Here is a 19,115-nt window from a genome sequence, read left to right on the forward strand (position 1 = left end):
GATCAGGACATATTTTCACTTTTGGCATTTACATCTTTCTCCCAAAGCTTTCTTGGATGTGCAGTGAGGGAGGTTCTGAAATTCACTAGAGAAACATTTGTTTGTTGGTCCTCTGCTGTATGGTGAAAATTACAGACTAAAATCTGTGTGACAAATCATCAAATTTATGAGCATTTTCAAGTTAGCCTCATGATTCTGACTCACAAAGTCTAAATATTTGGGGCTGGCAATGTATGTAAGCCTCTTTCTCTGCCCTCCAACCCTTGCCTTTCACTGCCTCTCCAGCTCCAGTTTAACAGCTGCCTTAGGAATTTACCACTTGGGCTCTCTGTTGTTAGTGCAATCACAGTTAACTGATTTTTTTTTTTTTTTTTTGGTGGAGGGAGGGTGGTAGTAGTCTTGTTACAAATTTCTGTGGCTATTTTTAAACTGCATGAATTGCCAATAAACTAATAGCTGCTGATTTCTGAGTTGCTGACTTGTCTGCTTGTTCATAAGCAGGAACACAAACTGCCTCAATTTTTACAATTCTATTTTGCATTCTCTTATCCTCTGATTTGGACTAGGGGCCCCACCACAGCTCGATTTAATTTGAAAAAGCCAGCACATTAGGACTGGAGATCTGGTCACTGAGTCAATTACATTCAGAACATTTTAAAATCATGCTTTGTCCTGGTACTAACCTTCACAATGGCCTCATGTGACACACTGGCAAGGTGTAGCATGCAATGAGAGTAAACATAATGCATTTTTTTAAGATTAGATATGATTCTTAGGGGAATTTAGGTCAGATTCTGACCTTAACAGAATCTGGTCTAACTCATGGATTTGCATGGCATCCTTCTGAAATTCTGCGTAAAAATGTTGGCTTTTTTTTTTTTTAATTTTTAAAATTTGTTTGTTTGTTTTTGTTTTGAGATGTACTTTAGGCCCTAAAAGGACCTTCTTGTTTACAGAAAGTGCAATTCATCTCAACATAGGAGGTCTGTGCAAATGCACTGGGCCATGAGAAATGGCTGGAGAGGGAGGAACTCAATAGTTTTTTTATGCACAATGTAAATTAAACAAAAGAATTGTGAAAGTAGTGAAGAAAACATTCTTATAAATTGGAAGAAATCCATGGTATTTGGCCATATTCTAATGTATCTTACCTTGTCTTGATGTCACTAAGAATAATATATAATATACTTTTCCAATTCTGAAAAATGTCTTGCACCTCTTGAAAAAACAAGGTTGCTGAAACCACTGTAAAAGATAAAACAAAACCAACATAAAATTAATGTCAAGGCAGTACTTTTTCACACAGGACATGGAGAGAACTTGTTGCCACAGAATGTTTTATGGTCCAGATACATAAAAGGTGAAAATAAGCCAACCCCCCTATTAGGGTTCAAGAAGTTTCCAGTGTGTTTCCTGGTGGCCTGGGTGTGATCTCTGGCTCAGGAAATCATGGCTCAACTGTGGGTAAAAAGGCTCAAAAAGAATGTTTCCCCTTGACAGCTGTCAATAGCCACTGGCAGATAGGGGACTGTGAAAGATGGACCTCTATTACAAGTGTGAGTACTTTATATTCTCATGAAAAATAAGATGGAACTTCTGATGGAAAGATGGTCTTCTTTTATGCCTTGTGGTGAACTTTAGTAGTACCAGAGCTTATTATTTTATTTTTAAAACATTATTACAGCTGGTTTTGAATATTTAAAATTATTTTCAGAACAAATACAGCAGTGATTTTTACAGTAAGACAAAATTCAGCTAGTTATCAAACTTGAAAATCAAAGAGCACATTCATGGTTGTGTTTCTTAAACCGTTTGAAGTAAATTTTTCCTGCAAAAGAATAAGGTGGGTTTTTTCTTTGTTTGTTTGCTTGTGTTTTTCTTAAGGAAACTCTTCAAACTTGCAGACTTTAGGGGTGCTGGTCAGAAAACCACTAAATGCTCAGGTAGTTTTGCTCCATAGGTAACCCATGTCATGACCTCTTTGAAGAGAGTTCTTGCACATCAGTGTGGATTAGCCCAAACTCTGTGTTATCCTGATTAGTATCATAAAGAAGAATATTCCTTCTCTCTCCCTCTAATGACCTATGCAGACATATTTCCCCTGGACCAAAATTGCACCCTTCTCTTTAGCTTCTGCAGGAGTTAGACATCTGCAAAGACTTAAGTGGGGAGATACTAGGCTTGAATGGCCTTTTACCTGAAGAACTGAAGAGGTGATTTTCCTAAGTGATGTTTAGTTTGACACAATTACTTCTAAGGGATGGGGATCCCTTTAGGTTCTGGCATAGTTAAGTTCCCTTTAGGTGAGTCTTAGGAGACTTAAGTGAAAAATTATACTGTTACCTTATTGGCAGATGAATAAAAGTAAGTTAGCTTGTCATCCTATTCTGTTTTTCAATAATCTTTGCTGAACTTAATTACCTGTAAATTATATGATCCCAGGGCAGGTTAGACGATAGAGAGAAAACACGACAATATACATACACTTCTTTGATAGCAATCACAACAGAGATCAAGCAGCTTGATTAATTTTGACTTGGCATCAGGAAGCAGTGGGCATTCTAAATTTTCCAGTTTGTTTTCACTTTGTCACTGTGACTCAGACCTACTGCATAGCTTTTCCATTCAGGTATCAACAATAAGGACTGACTAAACCTTCTTCAGATCTGGGGAGGGCAAAGAATAGGCAGTGCATGCCACACTAAACCCTTCATGGAGACGACCTTCTCCAAATTTAAAAGACAAGACAGTGTGCTGCTTGGAGACATGGTTTAGTGGTGGACTTGGCAATGCTGGGCTAATCTTTGGATTCAGTGGTCTTAGAGGTCTTTCCCAAGCTAAATGATTGTATGATTCTAATGATGTAGGGCAGTGGCATGGCTAGCACTGATGGCACAGAGTGGGGCACAGCATGAGACAGAAACTGATTTTCTGGCTTCTTGTTGCTGCCAAAACACCAGCTAGGTCTCCTTTCTGCATGGGGTTCCCCAAACTATAGTGGAGGAACATATCTGCCCCCACTAATATGATAAATTCTCTCAATTTATGTGGTACCCATTCCCTGCTGAATCAGAGCTGTGAGATCTGCCAGAGTATTTCACACTTACAATAAAACCTGAAAAGAGCATTGGTCTGATTTCCAGGTCTGAAATAATCAGTTCTAAACAACAGAACATTAAACATTCACAGAGACCATCACGATGTGACTGTGGTTCTGGCTGCCCTTTGGCCAGAGCAAAGCATCACCCAGCTGGCACCTACTGATGAGCTCTGTGCACTGCAGTCCTTTCTCTTCCTCCATACAGATTCTGCTGGTGCCATCTGCGAGCCCTAGGGCTGTTCTCCTCTAGAAGTGCTTGTTCCTGAGCCTTCAGCCTCACCTCACCACTGCTGGAAGGCACTGGGCACTGGAAGAATTTGGGCAAAAAAAAATCACTGCTTCAAAGGGTTGTCAATGATGAGGTGAATGCTTAGCTCTACCTCAGCAGATCAGTCCAGTAGTTTGCACCTGGAGAATGAGCCCTCACCTTCCTGCTGTACGTCATGCCCCATGAGATGATGGTGTTGCAGTTTGTGGGTGCTCATCTGAGGTGCCTCTCATATGGTGGACCTGCTTCAAGGAGGGAGTTTTTAAAATCTTTTATCTCTATGAAGTGTCTCAACTCTTTGTCAAGAAGGCCATATTTTTTTCAGTGGATCTCAAAATCAGGAGTCCAGGTGTAGAGCTGAGAAGGGAGGCCAAGGATTTGGCATGGTTGGAAGCCCAGATGCTGCAATGGCTGGGGTTCACTCCAGCACAGTCAGCTGCTGCTGGCCCACCCTGCACTGCTTCTCTCTGTCATGTGCACCAGCAGCAATTTGGAACTGCCTCTACTCCCAGCAGCAGCTAGAGGCTGAGCACGGTCCCTGTGCACCTGCAGCACCCAAGGCAGGTGGCTGCCTTTGGCTGGGAGTAGTGCCATCCTCAGATATATGATTTCCTTCCAGGGTGGGCCCCTTCTCTTTGACATGAGAGCACTGTGCCCTTGACCAACATTTTTTAAAATGTTTTAAATTTTAAAATGTTTTAAAAATGTTTTAAAAATGTTTTAAAAAATGTTTTAAAATTTAAAATTTTAAAATTTTAAAAACCATATTTTAAAATGAGTTTAAAGAAACTAGCCATGTTCTTGATAGCTAGCTGGCCCCTGGCTCCCCTCCAAAAAAAAAAAAAAGGTGGGACAAAAGCAGTGTTGATGAACTTCTTCCTCTACATCCTTAAAGACTTTGTCTCTGTGAAAAATGAGCTCCTTGCAGCAGATGGTGGAGAAAAGAGCTGTGATATAGCATGAGGAGGGGTGGAGTGAGTAGCCAGAGATGAAAACATGGGGCTCAAAAAGAATACATATGTACTATCAAAATAAAGGTCAGACTGTTTATGGAAACAGCTGTGGAAACCCAGTATGAATGCGAGAGCCACACTCCAGGCCTGCCATTTCTCCATGCCAGCCTGGGAGAACATGACAGTGGGAGCAGCAATGTTGCAGGAAGCCTTCTGGGGTCCGTGGGCTGATGCAAAATGTTTTCACTCATTGGTGTCTTCAAGTTTGTCCCCCTCGAAGATCAAATGTCCTGAATCATCACAGAGTAGAGCCTTGGCACTGACAACTTTATCCTTGCGATTTTTTGTGCATAGTACCACACCCACTGGCTGAATTGATGCCAGGTTGACTTCAGTGGGATGTCCCTCCTTTTCCAGGAGCATAGGTATGTTGGCAGTTCTGACGAGGCAGCCAGGGGAGAGTTCATCCAACACCTCTAACTGATGAGTAGGCTGCTTCAGGATACACAAGACAAGGGACCGGGACTATTTTTCAGTGTGTTTCTATCTTGCTGGGGTTTCTTTTCTTTAGTTCTACCTTCTCTTTAAGCATGATCATCCTAAGCAGTCATGAACACAAATAAAATGATAATATCATGAAGTTTGCTTTGAAATTACAACAGAAAGCTTTCTCTAGCCTTTCTTTACTTATTAAAAATGGTAGGTTTTGTAAATTTCAGTCCTTTTGAGAGTCTGTTTGGAATTGTTTTTCTGCTCTTCCATCCCTTCTCTTTTAAGGAATCTAGAGGTACACAGGTATCTTTATTTTTCACTGTGGAATACAGCACTTTTTGCAAATCCCAAAGTATTGCAATGACCTGTGGGCACTCTGGGAGGCACAGGAATGCCAACTTGCTTATGTTATATTTTGACACCAAGTGTCCTTAACAATAGATGCCTTGTCCCTTCAGAACAGAAACTGAAAGCCTGACCTTATGTGCAACCAGTGTTTGAAGCATGCAGATAGCAACTGTGAGGTGTGCAGAAGCCTACAGCTGTCAGGACACCTGGGAACCACTGGTCTGTCAGCCCTGACTTCTCTACATGGGAAGAACTGAACAGATCTTCCTAGAAGCTGTGCTAAGGCACATGGAGGACACGGAGGTGATTTTGGACAGCCAGCATGGCTGCACCAAGGGCCCTAGTGGCCTTCAAGGACAGGGTGATACACCAGTGCAACAAGGAAAGGTCTAGAGATGTCATTTATCAAATAAAGCCTTGATTTGTTGTGTGGACTTTGGACAGACTTTGGACTATATGGATAAGAAGCTGGCTGAGTGGTTGCATCCAGAGGGTAGAGGTCAGTGGCTCAGAGTCCCTCCTGATGGACATCAGTGACCCTCAGGGCTCCACACGTTGGGCAGTACTATTTAATATCCTTATTAGTGACATAGCGTGATCAAGTGCACCCTCAGCAAATTTACAGATGGACGAGAGAATCTAGTGACAGGACAAGGGGGAGTTGCTTCAAACTGAACAAGAGTAGGTTTAGATTAGATATTAGTAAAAAATACTGGTGGTGAGGCACTGAACAGGTTGCCCGAAGGTTGTGGATACCAACAGCATGTGGGAGTGTTCAAGGCCAGGCTGGATGGAACTCTGGGCAACCTGGACTAGTGAAAGGTGTCCCAGTTCATTGCAGTGGGCTTGGAACTACATGATCTTTAATCCTTCCAATCCAAACCATTCTATGATTCTATGATATTTATCATAGTAGAGTTGGTACCCTCCTTGCCAGGCAGGCAATTGACAGGCTGCTCTAGAAGTCCTGAGGTAATAAAGCCTCTGATCAGCCTAATCATAAAGCAGAGCAATAGGGCTCAGGAGCTCAGTCCCTGAGTAGGAACCAGGTGCCCGAAGCTGGCTCACTCATGCCAACGCCGCGGGGCTGCCATCTAGCCAGCATGGTGATTATCAGCTCTATAGTGATTGCAAGCTCTCAGGATTTCAGCTCTGCTTGCTAGGCAGTGGTGCCCTGGGCTGGAGGCTGCAGCAGACGGAGAGAGAGGAGAAGGAGAAGGCGCAGGCTGTTCCACGGAGATGGCTTTATTTGGGGAGCTCCGTGAAGGGTCTCTGCTCTTCTTCTTTCTCCCCTAATGGGGTACAGTATGCTTCTTTTATAGGGTTGGAAAGGATCCAAGCTTGACCAATGGTAAGGGGTCAACATGACATTGCCTTATAGGGTTACAGAGATAGGTTAAGGGCAGAGGACAGGGAAACAGGAATTTTCTTTTGCTGTTTCAGCATTCCTATTGTTCATATTCTCCATGCTGCTTTTCCCAAACTTATGGGGTTTACTACACTGAGGTGTTTTCCTTTGACTTTAAAGATGGGTATAGATCTATACCTATTCAGCTAAATGGAGCAGACTCTTAAAGCCATAATGGTCAGTTAATTTGAAAAACTCATTAGAGTGGTGATGGAGTGATGGAGTGGAAGAGCAGGTGCTACCTGAACCAAAAATAATTTATCCATCAAATATTTCATACTCTTTCTTACTCGGAGGAAGGTGAGCATTGTATTCTAGGGAAGTTTTGCAATGGTTGTACCTAGCATTCATGAGAAAACATCAGGAAAGGTTGATTCTTCCAACACATTGAGCTGAGGCACAACAAACTGAACAGTCACAGAGGTGGTTGGCACTGTGGGGTGACACAGTCAGAGTCCTTTCCTGGAAGTGGGTCTGAGGACAGCTATAAACTTTATGCTGTGGTATGTTGTTTCAAAATAAACCCCAGACTGCATGTGTAAAGTTACAGGGAGGTGTTGAAAAGTGAACGGCAACATCTGTGTCCTAGAGAAAGTGTCATTTGTTGGTTGAGACCTTGCAAACTATCCTATCATGTGTGATCTCTGAGCTGGGATCTGTAGTCAACACAAAACGATATGAATGTGTATTATACAAGAAGTCACTTTTTGAGTCATCACTCAGTGTCCTGGTGACCCCAGGGCTCTGGCAATCAGTCAGTGCTGCCAGGAGAGGAGCTGAAGGCTGTCTGCTGCTGTGCAGGGCAGGACTGCTGGAAAGAGGTGCTTTGCCCATGCACCACCTAAATATGGTTCTGTCAGCATGAAATCATCAGGGACCCTTGCTGCTGGTCACTGCTGTGGCAAGCCTTGTCTCTGAGCCTGCTGCAGCAGGTTTTCCTTCCCCAAACCCTGTCCTTGTGGGCTCCATTGCATAAAGCACCTGAAACTTTAGGGTAAAAGCAGCTGGGGCAGGGCTAAAAGCGCACTGTCAGAAGTATAACGGCACCCTCCACTGCATACTTAGCACCATCTTTTTGTACCCTGCTTGAGTCATCAAGCAGATTTTGCTGCTTTATCATGGTCATTTTTTGGTACTTGCCTGTCACAAAGAATTAAAAGTGATTAATATTTTTGTTTAAACTAGTCCCAGATCAAGGAAAACAGCAAATAGAGCCCATCTCAGGAGTGCAAAGCTCCAGCACAGTACTTAGGTTAATATGAAGCACATGTGCAGTCCTGCTGAAAGCAGTAAAACTTGCTTAGCTACTAAAGGCTTTTCAGAAGCACAGGTAGCTGATCTGCCCAAGTACACCACACGATGGGAAGTTCTCATATGTCCAGAATTAAGCAGTGTGCACTGTCTTCTGGTGGATTAGGGTCCATGTGTTCTATTTAGAGAAAATGGTTGCAGAAACAGCTTGCAGAAATGTTCTATGTTGTCTCCAGATTCTCTCACTTACAGACATTTTCTGGATGACTGCCTATGTAGATGCTTGGGCATTACACATAAGCAGCAGATACATTTTTTTGGGTGCTACCTTAAAATGGGCCTTCAAGTGGAATTCCATTTAATCCCCTAGAGACTGTTTTCCCTATGTTGTGAGTCTATTTCTGAAGCAACAGCTACGATTAGTCATAGCATGATATGGATCGAACAGTAGCAGGACATGGAAAAGTAAAAAATATAATGAAATAGAATGAGATATCCATGAATAACAATGAATGTATTCTCAGTCTATTTTAATAAAATGAACCTGAATTTTTAGTGATTTCCTTCATTCTACTCTTAGAAGGTATTCAAAATTCCCTATTAAATCCCTTAGGCCCCAGAAGTCCTTACAAGGCATCACTCAACAATTGTACCTTCCTTATTTGCCAAAACAACATCTTTTTCACTGTGGCACAGATCCCAGCTCATTGTGCTGTTTGTGCTGCACAACATGTCAGTTTTGAGGCCCCCATAAATGCTGTAGGCCATATACTGTTATTGTTTAAACTAGATCAAAGAAAAATTGTATGAATCTAATTTAAACCCTAATTTAGCATATGTCCTGTAGAAAAATGTAAACATTTGGGAGATTTATAGGATTGAAGGGTTTGGGGTCACACGTGGCTGACAGCTCTGATTGTGCTCAGAACTTTGTTGGGCTTTACTGGGCTGAAGGAGTCCTCTCTTTTATGGGTGAAACCACTCCCTTTGGGTTGTGGTCAAGAACAGTCAGGACATTATGCTGTGGCTGGACATTGGAAACCATGTGAATGTGCTGCTCTGGCTGCCCACCAATGAGTATATGCAGCCCCATTTGGGGCCATTTGCTCTTGCCAGGCAATTGCCGAAAGACCATGGCTGAGGCTGAGCAAACTGTCCTGTTCTGGGGATTTCTGAGGCTTCAATTTAATTAGCAACAAGAGGAAAAAGCATGTTATCTCCTCAAATGACATAAAGCAATTGGGTTAATTTGAAAAATGTTCAAACCTCTACCTTTTCTTATCTTGCAGCTCCTTCTGCCTTTATTTTATTGTCTGCATTGTGCAGACACACTAGAATTAAAAGAGAAAAATAATTGATTAGTGTAACAGCATGGATCTTACTTAAATCCAGGTGACTGAAAGCTAAGTAGGTAACTGTGTTTGAGTACTTGTAGTTTTGTCTAAATCAAGTGGCAAATGGGAGACTTCAGATCAGAGAACCCAGACCTTCATCACAATATATTTCATGGTGCAAATCAGTTTTGTGACATTTGTTCCTCTCTCTGCTGGAAGCTGGAAATGTGGTCCACTCTCCTCAGGGACAGAGTTGAGTAATAAAGAAAGAAAAATGAAAAACTGAAGACACAGCCATGTTGAAGTCACTGCAGCAGGCTGGAATTCCATGCAGCTCTTCAAGGGGGCCCATGAGGTCCCCAGCTGTGATGTGGGCAAGGCAAGATGGGTACTGAGGACATCAGCCTCCCTGGACATGAGCCACCTTCCACATTTCTTGGAAACGCTGAGGTCCACTGGAATGTGGCCCTTCTTGCTCTCAATGAACCTAGGATTACCTCCAAGGAGCCAAATTCATGTACAGCATTGAATTTTCAGAATGCCAGCGGTAACCAAGGTTATGTGAATATCCTTTTAGATTAAAAGCAAGAAATCTATCTTATGGCCTTTTCCTTTCCCCAGAAGAGCAAGCTGAGTAATTAATTTTAAGTGCAAATATTCCTTATCTGCTGCTAATTGGGGATTAGGACAAAGAAAGCAAATGTGGGAGGCACCAGAGCCTGTGTTCAGCAATGGCAAAGCTGCTCATTGCTCACAGATGAGGATGAAGGTAGAAATGAACTTGCTTTTGATGTCTAGATGTTGAGAAGAGTTCAAGATAACAAAGATTGTTAAAATTAATAATCTCAGCCCCTTGGTACTGATGTTAGTGGTAATAATTCCTGGAGTTTTCAGTCTGGCAATTGTCCATAAAGTCAACATGATTTTGTCTTGTATTATAAACAAGCTCTTTTATTCTTTTATGAGCAGGCAGAGACAAATATTAATAAACATAGCTGTTCTGTTGAAGAGATTTTTAGCAATAGGTCTGGAATCTACTGTGAGTAACACAGTAGCTGCAAATTACAAAAGAAAAGTCCCCACAAATCAGGAGTAGATAATTATTTCTTCCAGCACTTACATGAAAGTGGATAAATTGTGCCACTTGCACACAGTGCAAGAACTACAGATCAGCTGCAGGAAACATTCTCTTTTTTAGCTCTTCTTAGTATTCTTAGAGTATTAACGTTTTCTTAGTATTAACATTTTCTTAGTATTAACGTTTTCTTAGTATTCTTAGAGTATTAACGTTTTACCATTTCATTTCCTAAATTCTCAAGTACATATTCAATCTCATAAAAATTATAATCATCAGTTCCAGAAGCTGCAATTTTGAGTACTCAACTTTTAGGTAGACAGAGCAGATTTTTGCAGATATGTCTATACTGCATTTTGGACTTGAGTCTGAGCTTACTAGCTTAGACAGAAGACATATAATTGTGGATATTAGAAGACTTTGAGGGAGAATGGATGGAAAAGAGTTGAAGAAAGTTGGGATCTCACCATCTGTTGGCACAGCCCTAGGTGTGCTTCTGGTTTGGTACACCCAGCTTCAGTTTGATGGATTACTGGCCAATAAGCAAGAAAGTAAGTCTCTCTTGGAAGAACTATGCCACAGGGATAGGTGGGGTCTTGGCCACACCTGTGCCATGTCCAGCGATATGAGGCACCCAAAGCAAGGTCAGGAACATACTTCCTTGTGCACTTCCTTAAGGAGAGTTCAGGCATTTAAGTTGAGATCTAAATTTCGACACGCATCATCATATCATCATAAATTTGGACAGCCATTGGCATATAGGTCACAGGTATTTTTCTCACTTATAGTTTTGACTGTTGAGTCTATTGAGGCTTTTCTTTGTGTAATCATGTTTCATCACCAACATCTTCATCCTGAGGAGGTCTGTTGGGGAATGGGAGCTGACCACAGCGATGGTGCTGCAGTTCCACTACAAGTCTTTGTAAAATGCTGTCAGGAAATGGTCTCTGTTGCCAGCTGGATGGCTACCACCAATGCAGACAATGCTAGAAGAGAAAGACAAATCAACTATTTACATAATAAAAGTAGATATTAAACTCATTATTGCAGGAGTCTTTGAGAATTAACTGTGACACAAATGCAGAGATAAGACTAAGTTGCTTCAAGAGATGGCTTGGTGCTCAGGACTGTGGACTTCCACCCTGGTGTAGACACAGAACAAATACCACTTGGGAGATGAAACCAGTTCTGAGTAGATCAAAATGGAGCCAGACAGTATCTAAGAAAGCTTCCCAGAACTGTTGATATCAAAATACTGGCAAAAGGAAATTTTTCAAATGGGGCACAGCTCTTTAAACTCACTAAAATATTTTTCTCTGTCCTTTGAAGGAGTGCAATCAGCAGGCCTTCATTTCAGTGTGTTGCAGTAGGAGTTAGGGGACTAATTTTTTGTTTGGGTCTGAGCCATAGAGTCTAAAAGCCCCCAATGTCTGTTTCAAATTAAATGAAATAATCTCAAATATTTGAGTGGATATTGAAACCAAAGGATAAATGTTTATTTCCATTGAATACCTGTGTACAAATGTTCGATGTCTTCACAATTGTAAAGAAGAAACCAACAGATCCTCAAACTAGCAAAAAATTAATCAAGGTGAAAGAATGTCTAAATTCCCCTGTAATATACTTATTTCAATGCTTCCAGTAATTTTCCAAAAAACGTAGGAATTTTTTAAGAATTCCTTCTTCTGACAAGTCTGGATTCTCCCTACACCTGACCCATGCTCTTTGGAAAAAAACCAACAACAACAACAACAAAGAAGAGATTAAAAGGGGGTGTTTTAATGCTTCAGTGGACAAGAAGAAAATAGGCCAGCATGAGATCGCTAGCCTGCTCTACACTGAACTCTGAAGTATTCCTGTTCCCCTGTGATGGTTGTGCATCGCTATAATGAATATTTTGTCTCTGTGCTAAGACACCGTTCTTGTTCCTCAAGAATTCCGTTTTACAGGAAAAGAAATTATTTTCCCCATTTCTATATCTGTCATCTAGATAGTGAAACAACATGTTTTAAGTAGCTGTTTTGTACCCATGACCCATTGCCCCTAACTTCCTATAGTCCTGGGAAACCCCTGTTAATCTTTGCAAAATATTATTGAGTAATTATTTATTCAACAGCTTGTTGCATTACAGCTTGTTGCATTTTGTTTTCAATCCAGAAAAGAAAACCTACATGAGAAGAAGTTTCAGCATGTTAGTTCTGCCTTTTGTCCTTGCTCAACATCAAAATTCAAAAGGTTGTAATTTACTACAATATTAAGTACTTTGCGTACTTCATTTTGGAAGTGCTAAGAATGCCTTTACATGAAATATATTATTTGGAAAAGGTCCCCATATCTTATTTTGATTAGTCCAAGGCATCTTGGCTTGTTTCTTTTTTTGCTTAACTTTTAGGCAAAAACATAACACAACATAAATAACATGGGATTACCACATAAAATGCATCGCTAGTTTTCCACTGAAAACTATAACCAATGACCAAATAATTTCTTTACTGGCTTTTTTGTCTTATCTGATCAGTGTTTTCTGAAAGTAAAGAAAATCAACTGGAAAATCTGAAGCCAGTGTTAATAGAAACAATATTTGTGCTGCTGTGTCTGTCCATCTTCTTTGAGGCCAGTTGTCTGGTTATTCATCGTCGGGGATGTATGACAATGAATATGTCCTTATGTAAGTCAACAATTCCAACTATTTCAAAGTCAGCAATGTTTATTTAGTACAGACATGAAATCCAAAGCTATCAGAAACTAATCAGAATAAAGCCCTGCACAGTCTATGGTGACTGTAATAAACATTGCCAGCCTGGCTTTTCTACAAAACTGGCTACAAAGGTTTTGCTAAATGAAGAAGCCTTAAATAGCTCAGTATAATGGGGCTTCCTGGGCAGCCAGCTGAAGACTGTCCCTGCAGCCCTGTCAGCTGGAAACTCTCAGACACATCCAGATGGAGTGGGCAGAAAACCTCTGCCTAGCCTCAGACATCTTTTCAGGGCTCTCTCCCTTGATGCTCTGGGAGGTGGGGAGTGTATCCAGTCTCCCAGGTTTTGTGATGAAGTGTCAGTGCACTTCATTAGCTCCAGGCAAAACTGCAAGGTGGTAGATAACCAAAGTGTGCCCTATCAGTGAACCACAGAATGGCTAAGTTTGAAGGGACCACAGTGGATCATCTGGTTCAACCTCCCTGCTCAAGCAGAACCACCTGATTTGACTACCCTTGTACCAGACAATAGGTGCATGGACTAAAAGTCCCTTGTTGCTGACTGTTAGGTTTAAACTGAAATTTAATTTTGAACTCTAAAATGCTAAAGTGCTGTTTCAGTCAATGTAGCTTGAGGTGTATTTAATAACATGCAAATAGTACACTTGCATCAGTTTTAATTTTATATAAATATATATATGTGTGTGTATATGAAATCCTTTTCTCTAGGGGCAATCAGCTTTTTTGCTTCCTAACATACCAGTATCCTAGCCTGTGCTCTATCAGCCTCTTAGGAATGACTCAGAAGGCAATTGACTAATTACATAATTGTTAGAAAATTTTTAGTGGTAAGAGCTTTGTTTTCACTGCTGGTCAAAAAGAACACAGTAAATGTTTTCACTGCAAAAATTATACTCTGATATGTTTAGATGAAATATTGAATGAAATTAGGTGAAACATGTCTATTTCAGTAAGATTGCATTTAGAAAAATTAAAATTAATAGTTTGGACTAATTTTTGACCTTATCAGCACAGAATATTTTCTTTCTTCATTTTCTATTACTTTGTTTTGAACTAACATGTTACGAATTGTAAAAGTTCACATAACTTATATTTTCATGGAATTCAGGTCATCAAAGAAAGGGAACAATCTTATTTGATATGACAGTGTGTCTGGTTGACAGGTAACTGTATTGATACAATAACTGACATTTCCAAGGCATCCTCCATGACAATTTGATTTAAAACACTTGAATTACAAAATTTATGGGGGATCATGATAAACGGATTAAAAATCTACTTACTGATGTATCTCAAAATGCAGTTATCACTGAGAAAGTATTAAAGTATGCATAGGGCTGATTCTTGTCAGGTTCCTCATACACCTGTTCATTGTAATACAGCATTTTGTAATTCATACACAGATATTATCTTGTCATGGAGTCATCATCAAATTATGAAGAACAATAAATGATCCAGATATTGGCATTCTGAGGAACATGTTGGGAAGTTTAACTGCAGATTTAGGTAATTTTTCTTGGAGGATGAATTATTGTTCTGGATTGAGGCTGGTATGACTTCATGCTTGCAGAAGGGTTTTCTTCTTTAAAAAATGGTTGTGTGAGTCAGTGTCTAAAGCAACACCTGAGTCTCATGACAGGCCAAAGGATTTGCCAGGGAAGTTTTAACTTTGATCCGATCAAACCACTTCCCAGAGAATGGCTGTCAGCTCCTTCAACAGGTACAGCCAAAAAGTCTTCTGTAGTCTGTAATAGCACAGTATGGCCTATAAATCTAGTTTAATTTTTTAGGGTTTTTTCACTTGTTTTCACAAAAAAACCAAAAAACCAAAAAAAACACCAAACAAACAAAAAAAAACAAACCCAAAAAACCCCCACAAAAAGCTGACATTATCTTAAGGTTTCACTGTATGTTTTTTGCTGATTATAACATCAATTATAGTGCTTGTCATCTCTGACTTTTGCATGCCCTCATCTGCACATTCGTGGGGCATGGAATGAAGTTCCAGCCCCTGGCTCTTGTAAGGACAGTAATTCAGGTCTCCATCAGGTTCAGTCCTGTGATAAGAGCAGTTGTAATGATCTACTTCTAACTGGGATGGAGTCATCACTGCAATCCTCGATGACATTTCATGTGGTGAACTTATTTGCACTTGATGCTTTTTCATCTCAAATTGCTCCTGAATATTTATGTATGGAAAATATGTTGCTCAAAAAAGTGCTCCCTATTCTCCAAAGATCTGTTCTTCTATAATTTCCCAAAGAATTATTAAGGAGTAGCAGACAGACAATCTCTCACTTTTTCCTTCTGTAGAGAGAGGTTCCTCATTAAAATGTAGATAATCATGGGAAGACCAAACCTCCATTGCAAATGAGCCACACACAGGAGCTTTGCACAGTAGACACACACATGCATAGTTCACCAGCAGCTTCTTTCTGCCTTATGTTTGTGCATGAGCCTCCTCTGCCTTTACATATATAACTATACTTTCCACTTTCTTTATTAAGGAACGAGGAGAGGAATCTCTGCATTAAATCTTCTTTACCAAGTTGCCACTTCCAGGTAACAATTTGAAAGTTTGCCTTCATGAAGATGGCAATAGTAGCACCACTACTGGTACTTGGGATTTCTCTAATCTAGTCCCTGCCATTGCAGAGCTTGACTAGACTCAGTCAGGTGTTTTCTTGTGAAGTTTGTGGCCCAAAACATTGTGTCTTCCAGCAGTCTGGAAATTGTAAACAGTTGTTTGAGATGATAGAATCATCAGCTGCAACAGAGCTGTTTAATTTCCATCCCAAGTCTGCGAGTGGCTGATGAAGGTTTGAGCAGAATGATCTGTGATGTGTGCCTGCTATTGACAATGACAGAAAGCAGGACAGCTCTTAAGATATTCTTTCTTTGTAATGAGCCCTTAAAATCATGTAGCTAGAACCAACAAAATGGTGTCTATATAAAGAACAGTCTTGTTGCTTTTCTGTGAAAGCCTTCTATTGAGTAATTGGCATGAGGCAGTCAGAAGAATTAATGAGATTTAAAGTGGGAGGCCTTGAAATATTCACACCAGGTGAATGCTGATCTTGGAGACCATAGCTCTTCCCTGGCTTACCCAAACCTGTTTACAAAATAAAATTACAGATCTTACTTTCTCTTTCTTCCAACACAAAGTGTGTTAACCAGCAGCAGAAAATTTTGCAATCAGTAAAGTCATGTATAGCATACATGTATGTATATGGTGCATGTATTTGTAGAGGTATCACAAAAATCCATGTATTATTTTGAATGCCATCCCCACCTGAAATTCAAGGCAGAAGTAGTGTCAAAGTATACTTTTCTTCAAAAAAAAGTATAGTCTTGAAATACTTCTAAGGCTCCGAGAGAGTATAGACAGAAGTATAGACATGGGGAGATTGACATTAGACTCCAGGACTAATGAATGCACAGACCTAAGGTCAAGAGTACCTCAAGAAAAGGTCAAGTGGGAAATAATACACCACAAGAATTTCAAAAATAGCAGTTTGTGGCTTATTCTTCAAGTCTGATATTTTCTTACAGTAAATAATGAGACAACTCCCATATAGAACTTGATACAAAAGACTTCAAAGATGTAAACATACGCAAACCAAGCCTTTGCTTAAAGACAGAAATGCTTCTGGTGGCAAGTCACATCAGAACATGTCCTTTGCTATTTTAGCCAGTCTTATCAGCAGTTTTGTTGTTGTTGTTGTTGTTGTGGTTTGTTGTGTTGTTGTTGTGTTTTTTTGGTTTTGGGAATTTTTTTTTAAATAGAAACATGCACTTTTACTGTCAGAGTTTCTTGGAGGTTCTTTTTTAAATTTATAAGCCTGACTATCTTTTAATGAGCACCTTGCACATGTGAAATAGAAGATTTGAAAGTCCAGCAGGTAGCTGAAAACAAGGAAGAACTTTTAAGATGTTGGTTTCAGATTATATGTATACATTACTACAGATTGATGATGTGAGTCAGGGAATTTGGATTCTCATTTTCTTCTATAAATTTATTACATTTAAATTCTGTCTAGTTTATATATTCTCATGTCCAAAGCTGTGGATCAAACTTAGATGCCATAAAGTGCTCCACTCTTTAAAGATGAAGAGAAAGTGACACATTTATTTACTCAAGATGCTTACAAAACCCTACAACTTTCTGTACATTGTTTCTCATCTCTTGCTCATTGTGTATTTCCTTTACAGAACAGGAAAAACCTTTGGCCTTCCACTGCATGATCCGAGGGACTGAAAGCATCCCACTGAGCAAATAGATGTTTCTGAAATGATTTATCAGTCACTTGCCCATGGCATCACAGAACAGGTCCTCCTGCTGCTAGAGTCCTCCTGTATAATTGTCTTTCTGCTGTCGTTCTGGAGAACTGTGCTTGGCCAGGGACAAGGAGTGATGCTGAAGTGTCACAGGAGGCTCACTTTCCATTGTCAAGGTCTGGTGTTTGTCAGAGGAGACAAGGACCAGACCTGTTTCTCCAAGGCAGTGTCCCCACAGAGGTACCAGCTACACAGTAGGCGCACCACAATCCATCACACAGCTGTCCAGGAGCTGGGACCTTGATGAACTCCAAGCCTGTTGTGCAATACACAGGTCTTGCCCCTGATGTCTCCTGCACAGCTGGGAACAAGAATCCCAGAGGATGTCTACCTGCAAGGAGGCAGCTGCATTGGGTCTCTTCCCTAGGAAGTACTTGTTAAGACAGGATCAGCTGTGGTTACCCTTTGGTCTGGTGTTTCATGCAGGTATCTCATGGAGGAGACTAATCCCAGCCATTGGATGCTTGAAAACTATGGCTGTAATAAGCGTATCTCTAGTTGTTGGTGTTCTAATGAAATATTGTAACTGGGGAGATGGAAATGCTACAAAATACCTGAATGACTAGAGGCCAAAAGGACCACTGTTTCTGGGACACTGAACTTTCTCCTGGACTGAGAGAAAGCAGAACTTGAAGGGCTTAGTTTGTGTAGAAGATCAGTGAAGGAAGGTATCAGGAAAAAGATCTCAGCTGGTTGCTTTGAAGAAGATATGACAAATAGGGAACTGGCATTGCCTCAAAAAGTGATATAAGCACTCAAAATTGTGCAGGTAAAAATGAAACTTGAGATTACAGACAATGTTTCTCCTAATGATACAGGTGCGTGTCCAGTGCTTCTGGGACCTGAACATCTGGGAAGTTTCCAATGACTCTCTTGACCAGATGTTCAGAAGGGACGTGCACAGTTCCTAAAAAGGCTCAAAGGAAGTCTCCTGTGTGTAGCAATGCACATAGCATCTGAAGGGTTTGTGGAGAAAATTCTGAAGAATCATAAACCTGCTATCTGGTATAATGAGGGTCAAAAATGGGAGTGCAGCTGTTCAAGTTTAGGACAAGACTGAGGAATTTGCAAGAGCAGCACCTGTGCTTGCACCCATAGCTCTGTCCTACAAGGTGTCTTAAAGAAAATTTGGTGCTGGCCCACAGACCTCGCATGTGTTATGTGTCAAGCGAAAACACAAAAACCACAGGTGGCTGTACGGAGGCAACAGTGCCATCACCCAGAGCTCTTGTGCAACCAACTGCACAGAGGCTGTCACTTCCCTCCAGCTGTACAGCTGCTGTGCCAGAGGAAATCAATAAAACATCATCTCAGACATTTAGACAGTTTGAGGTTGTGATCTGCCCAATCAGGATTCAGACACAGATCTCGGTCCTTGGGGGGAACAAAGGCATGTGCGTCAGCTGAGCCACAAAAACGAACTATGTTTTCCTCAGCATCAAGGATGGTGGTTTAAACATCAGTGAAAAGCATCTGACCCCACACATTTGAGGCTAGAAGTATCCACACTCACACTGTACTTCAGTTGGTGCAGAAGGACTTCTTCAGCACAGCAGTTCACCTACACTTAATGTGTCTCCTACCTAGGTAACTCCATGACAGGGGAATCCATCAAAGAGATAATAAATGAAAGATTGAGTTATAAAGCTGTCATCCAGTCACTGCTGCATGTCCATGTGGGGACACCTGGGAAAGCTGGGAGACCCTAAGTGGTTTCCTGTGTGGAGGATGCCACAGAAATGGGGCTCTCAGCTGCAGCTGGGAAGCAAATGTCTGCTGGGTCCAACTAGAATGGAGCAGCAGCTTTGGTGTCCGTGTGTAAAGGTGCTTTT

Source organism: Agelaius tricolor, unplaced genomic scaffold (genome assembly GCF_023055355.1).
Source record: "Agelaius tricolor isolate 1412-34295 unplaced genomic scaffold, bAgeTri1.0.p SCAF_4, whole genome shotgun sequence".
NCBI classification, from domain to species: domain Eukaryota; kingdom Metazoa; phylum Chordata; class Aves; order Passeriformes; family Icteridae; genus Agelaius; species Agelaius tricolor.